At 47.6% G+C, this 22070-nt stretch overlaps 6 non-coding genes across 6 annotated transcripts; all 6 read left to right on the top strand.

Annotated features, from left to right (window-relative positions):
- The first annotated feature begins 16070 nt into the window (after positions 1-16070).
- On the top strand, positions 16071-16177 carry LOC131987353 (U6 spliceosomal RNA). The gene has a single exon (XR_009395815.1). It is a non-coding gene; the product is annotated as a U6 spliceosomal RNA (small nuclear RNA).
- A 991-nt stretch (positions 16178-17168) lies between these two features.
- On the top strand, positions 17169-17275 carry LOC131987351 (U6 spliceosomal RNA). Its single transcript, XR_009395814.1, has one exon. It is a non-coding gene; the product is annotated as a U6 spliceosomal RNA (small nuclear RNA).
- Positions 17276-18266: 991 nt separating this feature from the next.
- LOC131987350 (U6 spliceosomal RNA) lies at positions 18267-18373 on the top strand. The gene has a single exon (XR_009395813.1). It is a non-coding gene; the product is annotated as a U6 spliceosomal RNA (small nuclear RNA).
- Positions 18374-19364: 991 nt separating this feature from the next.
- Positions 19365-19471, top strand: LOC131987349 (U6 spliceosomal RNA). Its single transcript, XR_009395812.1, has one exon. It is a non-coding gene; the product is annotated as a U6 spliceosomal RNA (small nuclear RNA).
- A 991-nt stretch (positions 19472-20462) lies between these two features.
- On the top strand, positions 20463-20569 carry LOC131987348 (U6 spliceosomal RNA). The gene has a single exon (XR_009395811.1). It is a non-coding gene; the product is annotated as a U6 spliceosomal RNA (small nuclear RNA).
- A 991-nt stretch (positions 20570-21560) lies between these two features.
- LOC131987347 (U6 spliceosomal RNA) lies at positions 21561-21667 on the top strand. The gene has a single exon (XR_009395810.1). It is a non-coding gene; the product is annotated as a U6 spliceosomal RNA (small nuclear RNA).
- The last annotated feature ends 403 nt before the right edge of the window (positions 21668-22070 follow it).

Genomic DNA, 22070 nt, shown 5'->3' with positions numbered 1-22070 from the left:
CTGCCGGTGTGTGTACACTATGATGAGATTCTTCAGAGATTTATAACTATGCCCTTTAACCTCGAAATGTGTGTGTGTGTGTGTAGTGAAAATCGCATAAAGTTACCTGTGTGTGTGTGTGTAATTAAAATCACATAAAGTTACCTGTGTGTGCGCGCGTGTGAGTGTGTGTTTGAAGCATGTGTATGCATGTGTGAGGAGTGTGCGCACTTACGCGCATGTGTGTGTGTGTGTGTGTGTGTATCTGTTACTGTTATCACATCAAAGATCAAAGGCAATCAGATCAAAGCAATCAACAGAATTAACTGACACCATCTGTTAATGAAAGAGTGACAGCAACCAGAGGTGGGCTGGAATTTCTGGCCTTGAACAAAAGGCATTTTTGGCAAAACCATAATACCTTAGCCTGGCTAACACCAGATAAATCTCAAATGAGATTTTGTCTGGAAACCAACCGTTCATTTCTCCGTAGAGGAGGTGTGGTTTACGATCCTCCGGAGCTGTTAATTGGGCGCTTAGAACGTCTATCAAAAGCGTGTGTAGGTAGCTCTTAGCCAATCGTATCAGTTATACCAGATGACGTAGTACAGCAGCAGAAATGGATGTTTGTTGTGTGTGTGTCTGTGAGAGAGTGTTGCTTGCTGCGTTGCTTCTCCAGTTCTCGCTTTCTGCAAGATTTATTTTCACGCTTTATTCCCCCTCATGTCATTCAGCCACACACATCCACTGATTTTATGGCCAATAAACAAGCTGCTGCGGGTCTCTCGGCGGCTCCGCTGTCCCCCGGCTCGTATCGAGATCACCGGTAGCGGCGGTGATTAGCGCCGCTACGAGCCGGGGGACAGCGGAGCCGCCGAGAGACCTTTCGCCTTTCAACTTTCGCTCTAAACTATTTAAAACACCATCTACAGCTAAAGAGAGTTTCGCGTCTGCAGCAGCCATGTTGGATCTGTAAGAAAACTACAAGCTTCCAAGTGCCGAGTAGTACGCGTCATCGTCTTGCCGTCCCTCCCCGTTCTGTGATTGGATCCCTAAAACAGGGCTAAGAAAGCTTCCTGGTTGCCAGACTGGATGGAGGTTCGAAATTAAATTCGAGCGTGCAAGGTAGTATGGGTATACCCAGGGTAATAATACCTATCATTGATCCGACTTCACTTTGAGCGTCCCGAGTTCTTCCTGAATGTCAACATATGTTTTTTTTTTAAGAAAAATGAAAAAATAAATTTGAAAACTGCGCTCCAGGCCGCAAATTCCACTCTACAGAAATAATTTATACATAGAAACATAGGAAAATTTGTCTTCTCCCTCACAATCCTCTGGTAAAGCTGTCAGAGTTATAGTTTGGGCGTAGGACGCATAGATGATCCACCAAAACCACCAACAGCCTCATTGGCTCCCATATTAAAAACGCAGGAAGATTTCTGAAAAAAAAGTTTTTTTAGATCGCTCTAACAAAGCTATTTTTTCATTTTTCTTTAAAAAAAAACATATGTAGACGTTCAGGAAGAACTCAGGATGCTCAAAGTGAAGTCGGATCAATGATAGGTATTATGGTTTTGCCAAAAATGCCTTCTGTTCAAGGACAGAAATTGCAGTCTGTCCACCTCTGACTGCTGTCACTGGAACAGGTGCCAGTTAATTCTGTTGATTGCCTTTGATCTTTGATGTGATTACAGTTACAGATACACACACACACACACACATGTGCATAAACGCGCACACTCCTCACACATGCATACACATGCATACACATGCTTCAAACACACACACACACACGCGCACGCACACACACACATACACAAAGGTAACTATGCTATTTTCGCTACACACACACACACACACACACAAATACACACATTCACACACACACACAGACACACACACACACACACACACACACACACATTTTGAGGTTTGAAGGGCATAGTTTGAAATCTCTGAAGAATCTCATCATAGTGTACACACACCGGCAGTAGCCCCCGTGGCCCTTTCAGAATTTCCCCAGAGGAAATTTTCTAGTTTTTTTTTGCTGTTCTAATGAGTGGCTCGTTATCCAGCCACTGCAGAGCTTGATAACGAGCTGATCATTTGAATCAGGTGTGGTGGAGGAGGGACACATCTAAAACATGCAGGGTAGTGGTCCTTGAGGACTGGAATTGAGAAACCCTGGTTTAGATCCATCATTGTCAAATTGAGGTCTGTTTATGAATCACTGTTTTCAATTTAGAATGAAAAATAATTTTTCATATACATTTTGTGTTCTTAATATTTGTAATCAGTGCTCATTTCTTTGCTTTATTTGTGTTCACACAGTTCTCACTGTAAACAATGTTGCTGTGGGCCACAAATTCAATCACTTTTACATGTTCCACCGTTGGAGTAAACCTCCTTTCCATTCACAACTGAGCAATGTCTTTTAGTCTCAGGTAAAGTTCAGTGGCAGACTGCCAGTTCTCCGGCCTCTGTAAATGATTGGTCTCCATGGCTAAGTCCAGGTATTCCTGCATGTTTGCGTCCCCACAAGGAGCTCTTGTAAGGTGAGCCTCAGGAAAGGCATCCAGTTCAGCCTGTTAAATTTTGAATCTACAGTCTCTGGAGCCAAACCTGTGTTAAAGACATGATTACATTTATTTACTAGTACATTTTATCTACTAGTAGTACTAGTATCAGTACCAGTAGTAGTACTACTCCTACTACTACTGGTACTGCTACTAGTACTACTAGTACTAGTACCAGTACTACTATTACTTTATTCATTTTATTATTGTTAGGAAATGCTAATAGCAGTGTTGAGAACCACATTCCAGCTGTTTCTCTTGATTGTTGTTATTTAAATATGAATAATTATGTAAAAATAAATATAAATGTCTGTAATCATCCCAGTTTCTTTATTTCATTCTGATTTAATTCTATTTTATATTGTTCTCTGAACTGGAAATGTCCCTGGATTTCATACCAGAAATCTGGTCAGCTTAATCTATCACCTAAGTATTACATGTGTGGTAAGTAGTAGAGCTCATTGGTCACTCCTCCTGGACATGATGCTGTTCTTGAGGGGCGAATTATATGCTTGTTCCACAATCCAACACACTCATCCAAGTCTTGCTGAATAACAACACCAAAGCAATATCTCAGAAGACACTGATGCTCATGACTCCCATTGAAGTGTCCGACATCTCTGAGGTCTGCAAATAGCTCCATCCAGAACTGACTCCTGTGGAAATCAATAAAAGAGGTTAGCCTATAATTTTAAGTGTATAGATGTTTGAATGAATGAATATGATTTAATGAAGTCCACATACATTCCCTTTCTGAATATGGACCACCAGGACTCAATCCTCTGGTTGTTTGTGGATGAGCCATACATGTGGCTGGACGCTCCGGAGTAGTGGTCATTGTGGTGGTGGCGCAGGGTGCATTGAATTGTAGCCATGGTCCCGTTCTCCGTGCCGCAATTAGTCCTCATTCTCATGGGAATTACACCGAGGTCTCGCAAATATGACAAAAAGAAGTGAGCGATCACACTTGGGTCATTGTTTGTTGGTCCACATACAAGCCACAGCATTTTTCGCGAAAAACCATCAATACAGCCCGAAACAGCCAAACCAAATGGCTTAAGTTTATCGTAACCATCCGCGTGCCACAAGTAGTTCGGTCCTTTGGAGTAGTAGGTTCTTCTGATGAACCTTCTGCGAGCTCTCCTCGCACAGCCTCAAGGATTGAGCTCCCAGAGCAAATTCATCACGCGATCCCTCTTCACTTGCAGATTGTACTTTTGTTGGAGTACTTGCCACATCGTACGGTAGCCAAACAGCTGTCCAGGTCCATGAAGTTCCAGCCGTATAGCCCTAATTACGGCGTTTGTGGAGGAGTAATCCTTTCTTCTGTAAAATCCGGCTTCATTCAGTTTGCTTTTTAGAGACCTCAAGCTGATGTAAGCACCGTGCATGGTTGACATCATGTCCACAATCACGGAGTACGTGTGTCCCTCATTAAAATACTTAATACACTGCTGTAGAATATATATAATATAGAAAATTTGTTTTTTGAAATGTAAATTTGTTTTTTGAAATGTAAATTTGTTTTTTGAAATGTAAATTTGTTTTGGCATTTGTAAAAGTGTTTCACCACTTGTAAAAATGTTTTGTCATTTGTAAAAGTGTTTTGTCATTTGTAAAAGTGTTTGGTCACTTGTAAATTTGTTTTGTCAATTGTAAAATTGTTTTGCCACTTGTAAATTTGTTTTCAGTGTTTGTAAAAGTGTTGTGTTAATGTATTTTTTTTTAATGATATGTAAAACTGTTTTGTCAAATGTAAATTTGTCTCAAGCTTTGTAAAAGTGTTTCACATTTTGGAGAAGTGTTTTGCACTTCCAGGCCACCGTAGTCAGCAGCCACTACACGTAGCTACAAGACACAACAGAAAAACACAGCATTAGCTCACTCACACACACACGCACACACACTCAAATGCACCGTTGTCTGAAATACTTACTCCTTCCTGGTCTCGTAGAAGACCCGGTAGGTGTCCTCTGCATGGGCGCCAAACCCCACCAGTGCCTGGTCCAGCTCCCTGACCGACAAGGAGCCCTCACACATCCTAAACAGCTTGATGCTTTTTCCCACCTCCGGGAAGAGGAGGGCGTAGGTGTTGAGGGCGTCCTTGTTAACAGCCAAAGGGGACTGGGAACTGTCCCCACCTTCAGATCAACCTGTATGTATGTACATGTATATGTATGGTCCGTTCTCTCATTCATCTGACAGCAACTGAACTTAATGGCAGTTTTTTTTTTCTTTATTATTATTTTATTATAGGATAATTTCAGTGTCTACACTGCCCCTGGTGCACCTCAATAAATCAGAGTATGATATAAAGTTTATTTATGTCAGTAATTCAATTCAAAATGTGGAAATAACACATTATATAGATCCATTACACACTGAATGAAACATTTCATGTCTTGATTTATTTATTTTCTTCTAATTATAATGATTATGGCTTACATTTAATGTACACCTAAAATTCACTGTCTAAATAAAACATTACATAGATCAATTACACACTGAATGAAACATTTCATGTCTTGAATTATTTAGTTTCTTCTAATGATAATGATTATGGCTTACATTTAATGTACACCTAAAATTCACTGTCTAAATAACACATTACATAGATGCATTACACACTGAATGAAACATTTCATGTCTTGATTTATTTAGTGTAAGGCATTATAATGATTATGCATTACAGTGTGAATATTGTCACAGTCTGCCCCTCCTCTGCCTGCTCCAGGCTACAGCTTCCCACCTGGTGGTGGCTCCGCCCCCCTAATCACACACCTGTGTCTCATCACCTCATTGACTCTCTGTATTTAAGCCCTTTGTGTTCCATTACCCAGTGCCAGACTGTCAGTGTACCATGTGTCCTACTCGCCAGAGTTTTCCTAGTGTGCTTTTTGGTTTTGTCCCTTGCCTGTTTTTGGACTCTGCCTTTGCCTTATCCCTTTGGATTGTTTGGCTGCCTTGCCTGACTGACTGCACTCCTGTGTACTGTACCTTTGCCTCTGATTAAAGACTAGTTACCTCCTGATTCTGCCTCCCGAGTGCTGCATTTGAGTCCTGTATCTGTGCTGTGTAACAAATATTACAAAACACCAATTTTAAAAAGCATATTTAATATGGAAATGTTTGCCTCTGAAAAGTATGTCCATCTATATGACTCAATACTTGGTTGGAGCTGTTTTGGCAGGTCATTCATTTATTCATTCACTATCGAATAACATTTTTATAATACTTGAATTTACTTCACCTCTAGTTTCAAAGACCTGAGCTAACGTTAGCGCTCGTTAGCGATCATTAGCTAATGAACGTTTAACTGTAAAATGAGCCAAATAATGTAAATTGACCGTCAGATTTTAAGCTCCACATATTTACTCACGTTTTGCCGTTATTATTATCTGTCACTGGTGTCTGTGAAGTCCAGATGCTGAATGAGCAGAATGACCGGGAAATTTGGAGCCCTGTGATTGGCCGAGACTGAAAGTAGGACAGGCCAACCATGGGAGTCTGAAAATAGGACAGCATACAGAGAAGACTCTGCCCCTGGCACGCCGCAGGAAGGGGAACATTCTTTGAGTATGACCCCCCTGTGATGACAGGTGAAGCGATCAATTGGATTTTGGTCCCATCCTGTCACCCCCACTGCTCTAGGTTCTTTTTCTGTGCAGCAGATTTTATTTCCTTCTTTTACATTTGATATGATCATATTGCCAAAAAATTGGGATGATACGGTGATTGGAATGAGTTGTTCCAATAAGTTAGAACTAGGCCCCTCCCCAAAATGCAAACTAGCCATGCTGTTGTGAGGATTGGCTCTGTGTTTGATGCTGTCTGTCTGTTTGAATTTATAAAATTAGATTAGACTGAGACAACAAAATGTTGATTAGCTTCTAATCAGAAATACATGTGAAATCATTTTGGCCACCACTGACCGTATGTTATATTATGTGTTTCATGACATTAAAGAAATGAAAAATGTTTATTTTGTATTTGTTGATATGTTTCATCCTATTTTCAATCATTTGTTTCTCGTTTTAATGGATGTGGATATTCAATTCACTGAGACAGAATTTACAGTTTGGCACACAGCCTAGTTTTATTAAACAATTCTTATAAACACACACACACACACTTACAACAGCATAAATTAACTATATACAAAGAAACACTATTTACAAATGCCACTCCTAGTCTTTCTTCTCCTCCTCCTTCCTGTACTGACGTCTGGTCATGGCCAACCAGACATCAATAGTTATGCCCTCATAAAGGGCACAGAATGATTTTTTTGCCTTGCGGCGTGATGAGTTGGCTATGCCCAAAAGCCTTCTGGGCAGAATGACCACATTTCTGGCACTGCCGTGCCTTGTGAGGCTTTCTCTTTTTCTTCCCCTTGTCCTCTGCCTCTCCCTCTTCCCTTGCCAATCTTTTGTTTAGCCTCCACCGGGACGTCGGTGGCATGGCCATGGGTTTTCCACCCATCTGTTCTTTTAGCCACTGCTCGGCCGTCCTGCCACAAGGGCCGTCGAGGGTTTGACAAAAGAATGAAATGTGCGTGGCCAGTCGTGGCAGTCGGCACCTGACCACAGTGGCCGCAGGAGGTCCCAGGCTCCACATTACTGTCACCGACACGCTCAAGGACCAACCTGTCCTTTGCAGCGATCCTCCTCCTCATGTACCTGGTACCGCGTGATGGTTTGGAGGTGGAGGCTGAGGCAGCAGTGGAGCTGGATGGCCTGGAGCTGGAGGTGGAGGCTGAGGCAGCAGTGGAGCTGGACGGCCTGGAGCTGGATGGCCTGGAGCTGGAGCTGGAGGCTGAGGCAGCAGTGGTGCTGGACAGCCTGGAGCGGGACGGCCTGGAGCTGGAAGCTGAGGCAGCAGTGGTGCTGGACGGCCTGGAGCTGCGTAATATCCTCTTGTTATCCATTCTGCAGAGAAGCAATGAAACACAAGAAAAGTCAGTGTTCAGTTTCAGACAGGACAAACAGAAAGACAGACTGAGAGAAAGTCACACATCAAGCACCTACCTGAGACACAAACAAAAGAAAATCTCAATATGCTGTTGTCCTGTCCTTATAGTCCTCCAATCCTTTGAAAACCTCTGGAAAACCTTCAGCCAATCAGGATCCTCCCCCTGCATTCTACAGCAACACCTTTCATGTGTGGGAGTGGTCGGTGCAAGACAATGGAGGGTCCTTAGATGCCCGGAGCCGTCCTGGGAAAACCTCTCAGGTGTGAAGTGAAGGTGTAAAGGATTTGTAAGAGTAGATTGGATTGAGACAACAAAATGCTGTTTAGCCTCTAATATTCGTTTATACGTGTTTCATCCTATTTTCAATAAAGTCTGCGAACTTTTCATGTGTTTCTTTGTTTCATGGATGTGGATATTTAAACTCACTGAGACAAAATTTACAGTTTGGCACAGACCGCCTAGTTTTATTGAACAATACTTATACACACGCATAACAGTAAAAAAATGAACTATATAAGAAAAACTTTATTATTTACAAATATTTGTTTTATGTTTATGTTTTTTCTTTGCCTGAGGCTGAGCGGCGTGCCGAGCGGCAGGCCGGTTGGCAGGCTGAGCTGCAGGCTGGGCGGCAGGCCGGGGCGGCAGGCTGGTTGGCAGGCCGGCTGGCAGGCTGTTTGGCAGGCCGGGCGGCAGGCTGGGCGGCAGGCTGAGCAACAGCGGGGTAGGCCTGCAAACACCAAGATGAACAAATGTGTGTCAGTCAGCAAATTTAATGTAAAGATTTAACAAGGATGTCACTGTGTACAACGTAAACTAACTGACCTTCTTGGGGTCCTGGGCTCTTTTCTGCGCCAGCCACTCCTCCACCGAGCAGCCCTGAGTCCGGGCGCAGAAGTGTTCATTTCTAAAGCGGCTGTGGCCAAACGCCTTTGTTTTGGGCTGGCCACAGAGCTTACACCTGAATTGGTTGAACTGCTTCCCTGGCGACTTTAACAGTTCACCCAATTCCTGCGCCCGTCTCCGCTCCTCCTCCCGCATCTTCCTCTGCCAGGCAGTGGAGCGGGGCACCATGGGAGCAGAGGAGGAAGAGGCTGCAGTGGTGGTGGTGGTGGTGGAGGCAGCAGCAGCAGCATCAGTGGAGGTGGTGGAGGAGGAGGAGGAGGAGGAGGAGGCAGCAGCGGAGGTGGTGGAGGAGGAGGCAGCAGCGGAGGTGGTGGAGGAGGAGGCTGCAGTAGCACTGGTGATGGCCCTGTACACAGCAGGCGCCACTGGCCCTCTGTGAGAGACAGCCTGACCGGAGGCGTCCTCGGGCAGAGAGAAGACCAGGGGCTGTTCAGGCTGCTCAGACTTTCTGAAATACGACTCTCTGAAATACACACAACCAAGCTCACCACTGCATGAGGGTCCGCTGGACACTGTCTGTGCCTGGTGTTTGGGCGTGCCTGGATGGCCTGGCCTTGAATCGGCCCTTCACCAGGCGGTCCTGGTGGCGCGGGGGGAAGGAGACGGCTGCCTGGTCCCTGTCAGACAACCTTTGCCAGAGGGCGCCTATCTCCCTCACCTGTTGCTCCGTCACATAGGGGTGGTGCCGCAGCTCCACCAGGGCCAGGCTGGCGGTGTGCTGATACCCCCCGTGACCGTCCGGACCGCGCACATCCTGTAACAAACAGAGGCTGGTTAATAAAGGGGTCGATACGCGGAAGCTCCTGGCAGAAAGAAACGTCGACAGATTTGAACATGCTTACTACTGTCTCTGGGTCCGACTGGGACGAGGAGGTGGCAAGCTGAGGGCCAGGCTGCGGTGGGCGGAGGAGCCTGGTGAGGTCATCAGCAAACCTCATGTCGCCTGGGTCATCCTCCTGGAAGCCCTCGTCTCTGTCTTCCTCTTCCTCTTCCTTCACCTCCTCCTCCGTCCCATCCGGAGCGTCGGGATCCCGGCCTGGGTCCAGCAACACTTGGCCTGTCTGGGAGTAGAGGTACTCCAGCCCAATCAGCTCCCCTGAACAAAACCAGATTACAGATTACTTCATGTGGCCCATGTGTGCCCACCGTCTGTACAACAGGAGCTGTTCCATGACAGTTACCTGTAAACTCCCCGGGCTTGGTGTAGCTTTCGACCAGCGTCTGACCCATGAGCTCCTGGGTGAGCTGGTCGAAAGCATGCTGGAGCCTGGAGCTGTAGCATCGCAGCGGCGTCCTCTGTGTGCCCTCCACTGCTTCCCTGGTCCGGTTCTCGTTCCACCTCACAATGCCCTCCAACAAGTACACCTACATGTGGAGGGCATTGACAGATGTACCTGTGACAGGAGAATTGAGAGAGACAAAGAGGTAAACACACACACACACACACTACAAGCTGAGCACGCTCACACTTCATACACAGCATTTCACACTCACCCGGGATGAAGCGGCACAGGTGAAGGTGGAAGGACTCCAGGGAAGTGGACCCTCTGGCACAGCGGTAGACGGGGAGCCTGACCCCTCCCCTGGTCACCTCTCCCGTCTTGGCATAAAGCTCCATGCCAGCAGGGTCCTGGATGCAGTGGATGTGACGCCGCTGCGTGCTCCAGATCTCCTCCATCCGGTTGGCGTCAATAAGGGGGATGCCCGTGGTGTCGGCCACACCCTTGAAGGAGTCGAGGAGCTCCTGGATGAGACGGTCCGTCTCCGCTGCCCCTCTGGTGTGGCGCCAGCAGTGGCAGGCGAGTTCCTGGGCTGTCAGCCTGACGGTGGTGTCCAACTCCTTCCCTTCGGACCGCTTCGCCTCGGTCAGCTGCTCCACGTCGTGGTCGTCCCACACAAAGATGGCAAAGGATAGCCGGGCCATGAACAGGCCGTAGAGTGGGTGGCTGTCTGTGGTGACACCCCTCGCAAAGCGGCGCATGAGGTGCCACACGTCCAGCCGCACCACCATGTGATCCCACTCCACGAACATGGCGGCTATCTGAAAACAAAACGGAGAGAGAAGGTTGTTACGGTCTGACTCAGTCTGTGTGTGAGCTGAAGAGGAAGAGTGTTTTCCATCAAAACGTACCTTGCACTGTCCGATCGTGGAGCAGCAGTCCCGGTCCACATACAGGACCTGAGGGGGGGGCTATCCAGCCTCTCTGTAACGCCGCACGAGTCCAGCCGCCATGGGCAACAGTCCGTGTCCCTCGGAGTCCGTGAGCACGGACATGAGCACCTGCCCGTGCTCGTTGCCCACATTGGTCACCCAGGCGGCTGTACCAGCGGCGGCACCGGCAAGCTTCTTTGTGATCTGTAGGGACAAGAAAGAATCAGCCAAGTCAGTGGTTGTAGGCGGATTTGAAGAGGTGAGTTTTGAGTGGGTGGCCAATGATTTTAGAGCATGATTTCACCACCCCCTGCAGATGATTTCTGTTCGTTTATGTTGGAGTTTGTTAGAAAAATTGCATGAGGAAACCTTGAAAATTGATAATCTGTCACCGACAGAAAAAATCTGTCACCAACAGAAAAAACCTCACCATTTTTCTGCGCATTCTTTGATGGGGAAATGAAGAGCTGGAGACGTCCAAGTTTCTCAGTTTAACAAAACTTTTATTACAATACATCAAAAAATGTGCACTTTACAGAGATCTCCGGGTTCAAAATTAACTCATGTCCCTGAATACAAACAGACGTGTTTCAGTTCATGAAGTCTGAACCACGACTCCCTCCCTGGAACCCATTAAAATACTAACATTTGTTTACAAAACATGCTGGTCGATTTCTTCCAGGAAGTCCTGCCTTCTTGATCCGCTCATTCGCCAGTTTTAATGCATACAACGGCACGTCATGCCACCTGGTTGCTTGCTGCCGAAACCAGGCCTTGCCTTGACCTACTAACAAACTTGTTAGCACAAACATTTTTCCTTGTTATGACTTACAGAGATTCTCACACGGGATTTTCATTCGGCCTTCTGTGGTCTCCCCTCTCCAGACACACATACACACACACACACTCACAAATGCACATACACACACAGCAAAAACTGTGCACCAATATATCTGGATGTCATTCTTTGTGATTTATAGAATCTTAATCAGTTTAAGCAAATGGAATATATGTAATTAAAGTAATCATAGTTTTCTACATCAATATTAACACACAAACACAATCAATGTATCAAATCATATTGTCTGACTTAATATAAATGCATAGAGATATTTATTACAGTCAAGGTTTGACCTTTGATAGTGACCTGCGTCACTCACAGAGAACAGAGACAGACCACAGAGAAGCAGAAATAAAGCATAAAACCATTTACCAATATAGAAAATAATCAATTATTTTAACAAGTTGAAGCTTACCTTCTTGGTCGAGTCCATCTTGAGGAAGCTCCCGAAGATGGACGTGACCCTGGCCTTCGTCTCCTCCAAGCGGGAGAGACAGTCCCTGGCATAGACCGCAAGAAGCCAGTGCACCGTCGGCACTGGGTGCATCTGCGGGAGGGACACCTGCGGCCGTGGAGCTGCGCCTGGCACATGGAGCTTTTTCAGCACAGACAAATAGCCCATCGACCGTACCATCCACTCTCTGGTGTGCTGCTCCACCAGAGAGGCACGGAGGCGAGATGGGCTATTCCGCTGTGTGCGCTCCCGTAGCAACCCAATCACCGCCTTGTGACAGGCCAGCCTGTGAAGGGAGGAGACAACAGGACAGACAGACAGTCAGATGACAGCTTCAAGTCAATGCTCCGTTTTACAGTCACTGCTCCTCTTAGTACTGACTGGTAGGTGAGGATGGCAGGGAACTCCTCCTGTTGCACCAGGTCCAGCTGCTCCATGATGTCCTGGGCCCACGCCGCGTACTTCCTGTGGCAGGTGTAGCACTCCAGGTACTCCGTCCCCATGAAGTACCACCCTGCCATGTCCAGGACCCTCCGGACGGTCCTGTAATGTCCAGCACCGGTTAGCCTGCGGCCACAAGAGGGGCACACAAGCCTGTATGCCCACATTTTGTATGGCATCCAGAGGAAAAACCGTCACTGGAAAAAGGCGTGGGCTGAGGCGGGGGGCTGAGAGTAGAGGGGCCGATGTCCAGGGGGGGACCACCACAGGCGCAGCTCGGAGGTCAGGACTGACTGGCCACCTGCGCCTCTGGTGAACAGGGCCCGGCCCAGCCAGTCCTGCTGCTCCTCTGGCAGTGTCTGCCTCCAGTCTTTGGGCAGTAGCTGCAAAGTACATACACATGTCTCAGTCAACAACTCAGTCAAAATCAAACAGCTGACTCAAACAACTGCGTCAACAAGTTGCTCCTACCTGTGCGCCGGAGGTCACAGCTGGGGGCTCGGGCTCTCCGGGTCCATCGCCTGCATGGTGAGTGGAAGGGCGGAGGGAGGGTCCAGGCACCTTGTCCGTGGTGGCAACTGCAAACCAGATTCTCGGTTGTTACTCTGTTACACCTGATGTACAGACAGGGATACATTTTTTTCATGTAAACTCACGCTGAGTGTCGACCTCCACGGCGGCAGCAACCAGCACGTCGTCCGGCAGGTCCCCAGAGGCATCATCGCCTGTGTGGGTGAAGAGGGCACGTGAAAGCACGCACTGACATTTGTGAACACAACTAGAGAGCTGAGTGTGAACAGGGAGTGAGAGTCTTACTTGGCGGTGGCCTCTGCTGAGACTGGGACGCGGCAGACTGGTCGGCTGCTACAGCGGCCTCGCTGTCCCTGCCCTGCACGTACACCTGGGCCAAGTGCATCAGCGAGCCAGGCTTGACACAATGCTGTGTCAGCAGCCACCGCACGTAGCTACAAGACACAACAGAAAAACACAGCATTAGCTCACTCACCCTCACACACACACTCAAATGCACCGTTGTCTGAAATACTTACTCCTTCCTGGTCTCGTAGAAGACCCGGTAGGTGTCCTCTGCATGGGCGCCGAACCCCACCAGTGCCTGGTCCAGCTCCCTGACCGACAACGAGCCCTCACACATCCTACGCAGCTTGATGCTTTTTCCCACCTCCGGGAAGAGGAGGGCGTAGGTGTTGAGGGCATCCTTGTTAACAGCCAAAGGGGACTGCGAACTGTCCCCACCTTCTCTCTCCCTCTGGTGGGACCCCAGCAGGCTGCAGAGGTAGCCCACGTCGTGCCTCAGCAGCCATTTGAAACTCTGACCCTGGTACTGGCCAAACTGGAGCTCACTCTCACTGAGCACCAGTTGCCAGCACTCGGGGTCACCACCCGCCATCCGGACACGCGCCTTCGCCTCCTCCTCCACCCTCACAGGCAGTTTGACTGGCCCTGATGCAGATCCGCCGCTACTGCGGTCGCTTTGTGCCACCTGAGCCGCCTCCGCAGAGGGCTGAATGACCAGGGCATGGGTCTTCGCCTGAACTCTGAAATGTGGCTTGTAATCCATTCTGCAGAGAGTCAGACAAAGAAGCAGAATGTATTTCACACATCATGTCTTTAGATTGTTTGAACACACAGAGATACCTTCAGATCAACCCGTATGTATGTACATGCATATAGATGGTCAGTTCTCTCATTCATCTGACAGCAACTGAACTTAATGGCATTTTTTTTTTTTTTGCATTATTATCATTTTATTATAGGATAATTTCAGTGTCTACACTGGACTGATTTATTGAGATGCACCCTTGGTGCATCTCAATAAATCAGAGTATAATAGAATGTTTATTAATGTCAGTAATTCAATTCAAAATGTGGAAATAACACATATCTATCCATTTCATGTCTTGACTTATTTAGTTTCTTCTAATGATAATGATTATGGCTTACATTTAATGTACACCTAAAATTCACTGTCTAAATAACACATATCTATCCATGACACACTGAATGAAACATTTCATGTCTTGATTTATTTAGTTTCTTCTAATGATAATGATTGTGGCTTACATTTAATGTACACCTAAAATTCACTGTCTAAATAACACATTATATCTATCCATAACACACTGAATGAAACATTTCATGTCTTGATTTATTTAGTGTAAGGCATGATAATGATTATGCATTACAGTGTGAATATTACGAAACACCAATTTTAGAAAGCATATTTAACATGGAAATGTTGGCCTCTGAAAAGTATGTCCATCTGTAAGACTCAATACTTGGTTGGAGCTGTTTTGGCAGGTAATTCATTCATTCATTCACTATTGAATAACATATTTATAACACTTTAATTTACTTCACCTCTAGTTTCTAAGACCTGAGCTAGCGTTAGCGATCGTTAGCGCTCGTTAGCGAACGTTAGCTAATGAACATTTAACTATAAAATGAGCCAATTAATGTAGTCTCCACATATTTACTCACGTTTCGCTGTTTTTATGGTTGCTTGTTATCTGTCACCGGTGTCTGTGAAGTCCAGGTGCTGAATGAGCTGAATGACCGGGACTTAAAGTAGGACAAGCCAATGAAACGTTGCGAGGAGATTTGGAGCCCTGTGATTGGCCGAGACCGAAAACAGGACAGGCCAATCACAGGAGTCTAAAAGTAGGACAGCATACAGAGAAGACTCTGCCCCAGACAGCGCAAGGATGACACGCAAATTCGTGAAGCGTTTCCACATTTTCATCTACCTGTGTTCTTGAGCAGAGGGGATGCGTGTCCTGTACAAGTGACCACTGGAATTCAAGTGTTACTTCCCACATTTCCCAACCAAATTCGCGACACGCCGACTGCCAGGGGCAACGAGCGAGCACTGGTATCCAGCAACTCAGGGCTTTATGTGTTGTGTACAAGTAGTGGCAGTTCCCGGCATTCCACGCCGCAACCAAAGTCACAAGACTTTGAGTGAATGCCAGAGGCCAGGTGGTAGCATCTTGTACAGAGGGTGTAGCGAGGGTGTTGTGTCAGACTGGCATCTCTGCGCTAAAGAGTCCCTGACAGTGCTATGCGGGAAAGGTGATGTTAATCTTAGCCTTTGGTGTGGTGGGTGACCCAACAATGAGTCGGACCTACTAAACATGAAACTATCAAGAATCAAGCCAAGGCAGCAGGGGGCTGAACCAAACTCCAAACAAATTCTCAATCCAAACCAGGGACTCCTACAACAAAACTCTGGCATGGCAAGCCCATACTGGCCATTGAAGACAGACGACAGAAAAAGCTGGCCATGTCCCAAGTGGGAAAACAGATTCCTCAGGAAGAACTTTACCCGGTGCGGCCTTTCCTGGAGCTGATTCCACAAAGAGACACTCACGAGTCTGCTGGAGAGGCTCACAGTTTTCCTAGGGTCCATCGTAGGAGGGAATTGTTTTGGGCCCAAGTCCAGCCTACAGCCTGAGAGTAAAATTGAGCCCCGCCCCCTCCCAATTTTCAGGGCAATTGTGGCCTTATTATTGTTGTGAACTAAACATGCATGGATATGCAATAGGAAATACCAGGGAGTTTATACAAATTGCAAAGACCTTGATATCAACAAGAAAAAGCTATCCCCCTTGCTCTTGTGACAGTTGAGAGTATTGCCTCCCAGCATTTGCGTTGCTCAGGCCTTGACCGCCCTGAAGGGGTCATTCCGCCAGCAAGGGGTATAAAAGGCAATCACCCCGCTTAAGGACAGTGTGCTTGCTAAGGCAGCACATATGTCAAATTGGAAACGATACAGAGAAGATTAGCATGGCCCCTGCGCAAGGATGACACGCAAATTCGTGAAGCGTTTCCACATTTTCATCTACCTGTGTTCTTGAGCAGAGGGGATGCGTGTCCTGTACAAGTGACCACTGGAATTCAAGTGTTACTTCCCACATTTCCCAACCAAATTCGCAACACGCCGACTGCCAGGGGCAACGAGCGAGCACTGGTATCCAGCAACTCAGGGCTTTATGTGTTGTGTACAAGTAGTGGCAGTTCCCGGCATTCCACGCCGCAACCAAAGTCACAAGACTTTGAGTGAATGCCAGAGGCCAGGTGGTAGCATCTTGTACAGAGGGTGTAGCGAGGGTGTTGTGTCAGACTGGCATCTCTGCGCTAAAGAGTCCCTGACAGTGCTATGCGGGAAAGGTGATGTTAATCTTAGCCTTTGGTGTGGTGGGTGACCCAACAATGAGTCGGACCTACTAAACATGAAACTATCAAGAATCAAGCCAAGGCAGCAGGGGGCTGAACCAAACTCCAAACAAATTCTCAATCCAAACCAGGGACTCCTACAACAAAACTCTGGCATGGCAAGCCCATACTGGCCATTGAAGACAGGCGACAGAAAAAGCTGGCCATGTCCCAAGTGGGAAAACAGATTCCTCAGGAAGAACTTTACCCGGTGCGGCCTTTCCTGGAGCTGATTCCACAAAGAGACACTCACGAGTCTGCTGGAGAGGCTCACAGTTTTCCTAGGGTCCATCGTAGGAGGGAATTGTTTTGGGCCCAAGTCCAGCCTACAGCCTGAGAGTAAAATTGAGCCCCGCCCCCTCCCAATTTTCAGGGCAATTGTGGCCTTATTATTGTTGTGAACTAAACATGCATGGATATGCAATAGGAAATACCAGGGAGTTTATACAAATTGCAAAGACCTTGATATCAACAAGAAAAAGCTATCCCCCTTGCTCTTGTGACAGTTGAGAGTATTGCCTCCCAGCATTTGCGTTGCTCAGGCCTTGACCGCCCTGAAGGGGTCATTCCGCCAGCAAGGGGTATAAAAGGCAATCACCCCGCTTAAGGACAGTGTGCTTGCTAAGGCAGCACATATGTCAAATTGGAAACGATACAGAGAAGATTAGCATGGCCCCTGCGCAAGGATGACACGCAAATTCGTGAAGCGTTTCCACATTTTCATCTACCTGTGTTCTTGAGCAGAGGGGATGCGTGTCCTGTACAAGTGACCACTGGAATTCAAGTGTTACTTCCCACATTTCCCAACCAAATTCGCGACACGCCGACTGCCAGGGGCAACGAGCGAGCACTGGTATCCAGCAACTCAGGGCTTTATGTGTTGTGTACAAGTAGTGGCAGTTCCCGGCATTCCACGCCGCAACCAAAGTCACAAGACTTTGAGTGAATGCCAGAGGCCAGGTGGTAGCATCTTGTACAGAGGGTGTAGCGAGGGTGTTGTGTCAGACTGGCATCTCTGCGCTAAAGAGTCCCTGACAGTGCTATGCGGGAAAGGTGATGTTAATCTTAGCCTTTGGTGTGGTGGGTGACCCAACAATGAGTCGGACCTACTAAACATGAAACTATCAAGAATCAAGCCAAGGCAGCAGGGGGCTGAACCAAACTCCAAACAAATTCTCAATCCAAACCAGGGACTCCTACAACAAAACTCTGGCATGGCAAGCCCATACTGGCCATTGAAGACAGACGACAGAAAAAGCTGGCCATGTCCCAAGTGGGAAAACAGATTCCTCAGGAAGAACTTTACCCGGTGCGGCCTTTCCTGGAGCTGATTCCACAAAGAGACACTCACGAGTCTGCTGGAGAGGCTCACAGTTTTCCTAGGGTCCATCGTAGGAGGGAATTGTTTTGGGCCCAAGTCCAGCCTACAGCCTGAGAGTAAAATTGAGCCCCGCCCCCTCCCAATTTTCAGGGCAATTGTGGCCTTATTATTGTTGTGAACTAAACATGCATGGATATGCAATAGGAAATACCAGGGAGTTTATACAAATTGCAAAGACCTTGATATCAACAAGAAAAAGCTATCCCCCTTGCTCTTGTGACAGTTGAGAGTATTGCCTCCCAGCATTTGCGTTGCTCAGGCCTTGGCCGCCCTGAAGGGGTCATTCCGCCAGCAAGGGGTATAAAAGGCAATCACCCCGCTTAAGGACAGTGTGCTTGCTAAGGCAGCACATATGTCAAATTGGAAACGATACAGAGAAGATTAGCATGGCCCCTGCGCAAGGATGACACGCAAATTCGTGAAGCGTTTCCACATTTTCATCTACCTGTGTTCTTGAGCAGAGGGGATGCGTGTCCTGTACAAGTGACCACTGGAATTCAAGTGTTACTTCCCACATTTCCCAACCAAATTCGCGACACGCCGACTGCCAGGGGCAACGAGCGAGCACTGGTATCCAGCAACTCAGGGCTTTATGTGTTGTGTACAAGTAGTGGCAGTTCCCGGCATTCCACGCCGCAACCAAAGTCACAAGACTTTGAGTGAATGCCAGAGGCCAGGTGGTAGCATCTTGTACAGAGGGTGTAGCGAGGGTGTTGTGTCAGACTGGCATCTCTGCGCTAAAGAGTCCCTGACAGTGCTATGCGGGAAAGGTGATGTTAATCTTAGCCTTTGGTGTGCTGAGTGACCCAACAATGAGTCGGACCTACTAAACATGAAACTATCAAGAATCAAGCCAAGGCAGCAGGGGGCTGAACCAAACTCCAAACAAATTCTCAATCCAAACCAGGGACTCCTACAACAAAACTCTGGCATGGCAAGCCCATACTGGCCATTGAAGACAGGCGACAGAAAAAGCTGGCCATGTCCCAAGTGGGAAAACAGATTCCTCAGGAAGAACTTTACCCGGTGCGGCCTTTCCTGGAGCTGATTCCACAAAGAGACACTCACGAGTCTGCTGGAGAGGCTCACAGTTTTCCTAGGGTCCATCGTAGGAGGGAATTGTTTTGGGCCCAAGTCCAGCCTACAGCCTGAGAGTAAAATTGAGCCCCGCCCCCTCCCAATTTTCAGGGCAATTGTGGCCTTATTATTGTTGTGAACTAAACATGCATGGATATGCAATAGGAAATACCAGGGAGTTTATACAAATTGCAAAGACCTTGATATCAACAAGAAAAAGCTATCCCCCTTGCTCTTGTGACAGTTGAGAGTATTGCCTCCCAGCATTTGCGTTGCTCAGGCCTTGACCGCCCTGAAGGGGTCATTCCGCCAGCAAGGGGTATAAAAGGCAATCACCCCGCTTAAGGACAGTGTGCTTGCTAAGGCAGCACATATGTCAAATTGGAAACGATACAGAGAAGATTAGCATGGCCCCTGCGCAAGGATGACACGCAAATTCGTGAAGCGTTTCCACATTTTCATCTACCTGTGTTCTTGAGCAGAGGGGATGCGTGTCCTGTACAAGTGACCACTGGAATTCAAGTGTTACTTCCCACATTTCCCAACCAAATTCGCGACACGCCGACTGCCAGGGGCAACGAGCGAGCACTGGTATCCAGCAACTCAGGGCTTTATGTGTTGTGTACAAGTAGTGGCAGTTCCCGGCATTCCACGCCGCAACCAAAGTCACAAGACTTTGAGTGAATGCCAGAGGCCAGGTGGTAGCATCTTGTACAGAGGGTGTAGCGAGGGTGTTGTGTCAGACTGGCATCTCTGCGCTAAAGAGTCCCTGACAGTGCTATGCGGGAAAGGTGATGTTAATCTTAGCCTTTGGTGTGCTGAGTGACCCAACAATGAGTCGGACCTACTAAACATGAAACTATCAAGAATCAAGCCAAGGCAGCAGGGGGCTGAACCAAACTCCAAACAAATTCTCAATCCAAACCAGGGACTCCTACAACAAAACTCTGGCATGGCAAGCCCATACTGGCCATTGAAGACAGGCGACAGAAAAAGCTGGCCATGTCCCAAGTGGGAAAACAGATTCCTCAGGAAGAACTTTACCCGGTGCGGCCTTTCCTGGAGCTGATTCCACAAAGAGACACTCACGAGTCTGCTGGAGAGGCTCACAGTTTTCCTAGGGTCCATCGTAGGAGGGAATTGTTTTGGGCCCAAGTCCAGCCTACAGCCTGAGAGTAAAATTGAGCCCCGCCCCCTCCCAATTTTCAGGGCAATTGTTGCCTTATTATTGTTGTGAACTAAACATGCATGGATATGCAATAGGAAATACCAGGGAGTTTATACAAATTGCAAAGACCTTGATATCAACAAGAAAAAGCTATCCCCCTTGCTCTTGTGACAGTTGAGAGTATTGCCTCCCAGCATTTGCGTTGCTCAGGCCTTGACCGCCCTGAAGGGGTCATTCCGCCAGCAAGGGGTATAAAAGGCAATCACCCCGCTTAAGGACAGTGTGCTTGCTAAGGCAGCACATATGTCAAATTGGAAACGATACAGAGAAGATTAGCATGGCCCCTGCGCAAGGATGACACGCAAATTCGTGAAGCGTTTCCACATTTTCATCTACCTGTGTTCTTGAGCAGAGGGGATGCGTGTCCTGTACAAGTGACCACTGGAATTCAAGTGTTACTTCCCACATTTCCCAACCAAATTCGCGACACGCCGACTGCCAGGGGCAACGAGCGAGCACTGGTATCCAGCAACTCAGGGCTTTATGTGTTGTGTACAAGTAGTGGCAGTTCCCGGCATTCCACGCCGCAACCAAAGTCACAAGACTTTGAGTGAATGCCAGAGGCCAGGTGGTAGCATCTTGTACAGAGGGTGTAGCGAGGGTGTTGTGTCAGACTGGCATCTCTGCGCTAAAGAGTCCCTGACAGTGCTATGCGGGAAAGGTGATGTTAATCTTAGCCTTTGGTGTGGTGGGTGACCCAACAATGAGTCGGACCTACTAAACATGAAACTATCAAGAATCAAGCCAAGGCAGCAGGGGGCTGAACCAAACTCCAAACAAATTCTCAATCCAAACCAGGGACTCCTACAACAAAACTCTGGCATGGCAAGCCCATACTGGCCATTGAAGACAGGCGACAGAAAAAGCTGGCCATGTCCCAAGTGGGAAAACAGATTCCTCAGGAAGAACTTTACCCGGTGCGGCCTTTCCTGGAGCTGATTCCACAAAGAGACACTCACGAGTCTGCTGGAGAGGCTCACAGTTTTCCTAGGGTCCATCGTAGGAGGGAATTGTTTTGGGCCCAAGTCCAGCCTACAGCCTGAGAGTAAAATTGAGCCCCGCCCCCTCCCAATTTTCAGGGCAATTGTGGCCTTATTATTGTTGTGAACTAAACATGCATGGATATGCAATAGGAAATACCAGGGAGTTTATACAAATTGCAAAGACCTTGATATCAACAAGAAAAAGCTATCCCCCTTGCTCTTGTGACAGTTGAGAGTATTGCCTCCCAGCATTTGCGTTGCTCAGGCCTTGACCGCCCTGAAGGGGTCATTCCGCCAGCAAGGGGTATAAAAGGCAATCACCCCGCTTAAGGACAGTGTGCTTGCTAAGGCAGCACATATGTCAAATTGGAAACGATACAGAGAAGATTAGCATGGCCCCTGCGCAAGGATGACACGCAAATTCGTGAAGCGTTTCCACATTTTCATCTACCTGTGTTCTTGAGCAGAGGGGATGCGTGTCCTGTACAAGTGACCACTGGAATTCAAGTGTTACTTCCCACATTTCCCAACCAAATTCGCGACACGCCGACTGCCAGGGGCAACGAGCGAGCACTGGTATCCAGCAACTCAGGGCTTTATGTGTTGTGTACAAGTAGTGGCAGTTCCCGGCATTCCACGCCGCAACCAAAGTCACAAGACTTTGAGTGAATGCCAGAGGCCAGGTGGTAGCATCTTGTACAGAGGGTGTAGCGAGGGTGTTGTGTCAGACTGGCATCTCTGCGCTAAAGAGTCCCTGACAGTGCTATGCGGGAAAGGTGATGTTAATCTTAGCCTTTGGTGTGGTGGGTGACCCAACAATGAGTCGGACCTACTAAACATGAAACTA

This window comes from Centropristis striata, chromosome 15 (assembly GCF_030273125.1).
Source record: "Centropristis striata isolate RG_2023a ecotype Rhode Island chromosome 15, C.striata_1.0, whole genome shotgun sequence".
Classification (NCBI taxonomy): Eukaryota; Metazoa; Chordata; class Actinopteri; order Perciformes; family Serranidae; genus Centropristis; species Centropristis striata.
This window is presented reverse-complemented; position numbering and strand designations above follow the sequence as displayed.